We start from the raw sequence: 1,233 nt of genomic DNA on the forward strand, positions 1-1,233 counted from the left end.
GTGGTCATTGTGTGCATGTGACAACAATATCACAAATTCTCCACAAATGTGGCTTGTATGGGAGGGTTGCAAGAAAAAAGCCACTTCTCAAGAAAGGCCATATGCAATCATGACTGAGCTTTGCCAAAACGCACCTTGAAGATTCTGAGGCAGATTAAACAAAAATTAAATTATTTGGCCTCAACACCAAACGATATGTCTGGTGGAAATCCAATACAGCTCACCATCCAAATAACAGCATTCCTCCAGTAAAGCATGGAGGTGGAAATATCCTGTTATGGGGTGTTTCTCTGCAGCAGGGACTGGAGCACTCGTCAGGATACAAGGAAAACTGGATGGGACAAAATAAAAAGGTGGAAGAAGGTTTACCTTCCAACATGACAATGACCCAAAGCACACAGCAAACCTGAGCACACAGTGGTTGAAGGAGAAAAAGGAGAATGTTCTTGCATGGCATAGTCAGAGTCCAGACTGAAACCCCACTGAAAATCTGTGGAATGGCTTGAAGACTGCAGTCCACAAACACTCACCATCAGATTTGACTGAACTTGAGCAGTTCTGCTAAGAAGAGTGGGCAAATATTGCAAAGTCTAGATGTGCAAAGATGGTAGAGACAAATCCCAACAGATTAAAGGCTGTAATTAAAGCAAAAGGAGGTTCAACATAATACTCAATATGATCTCTAAATTTAAATGTCTTGTATTAGCAACACTTTAAAGTTTGAAAATACACATTAATTTCGAACAATTTCTCAGAAAACAAGACTTATGTTAAGTTTGCATCTCAAGTAAATGTATCTTGCTTTCAGGATATTTAGTTCCCTTTCATGGGAACTTCGAACTGCGTCCTCTAGGGGTCGCTATGGGGAACGCATCGTCGTGACCCGTGTCTGAAGCATACATTGAAAAAACACCAACTCGTTGGCCGGCGACAGCCATGACGTCACTACCGGTGCGACTATAGAATAAATAGGCGCCGGGAGCACACATCATTCTCTTCTTCGTCTTCATTGACTGTTTTGTTTGAACTACTCAGGGAACCATGGTTACACAAGTAACCTGAGACGGTACTCATATTGGAAAACAAAACAAAAATACTAAAATACAGATTCTCCTTTTTTAAGTATTTATTTATTTTTTTTTTTGGCACATGCAACATTTACATTTACATTACATTTACATTTAGACATTTAGCAGACACTTTTATCCAAAGCGACTTACAAATGAGGACAAT

At 39.7% G+C, this 1,233-nt stretch overlaps 1 protein-coding gene across 1 annotated transcript in view; it reads right to left on the reverse strand.

Moving 5' to 3' along the window:
• Positions 1-1,233, reverse strand: part of LOC107695381 (contactin-associated protein-like 2) — a 409,258-nt gene that overhangs the window by 181,763 nt on the left and 226,262 nt on the right. The gene's annotated exons all lie outside the window — the stretch shown is intronic.

This window comes from Sinocyclocheilus anshuiensis, unplaced genomic scaffold (assembly GCF_001515605.1).
Source record: "Sinocyclocheilus anshuiensis isolate Anshui unplaced genomic scaffold, SAMN03320099.WGS_v1.1 scaffold110, whole genome shotgun sequence".
In the NCBI taxonomy this organism is placed as follows: domain Eukaryota; kingdom Metazoa; phylum Chordata; class Actinopteri; order Cypriniformes; family Cyprinidae; genus Sinocyclocheilus; species Sinocyclocheilus anshuiensis.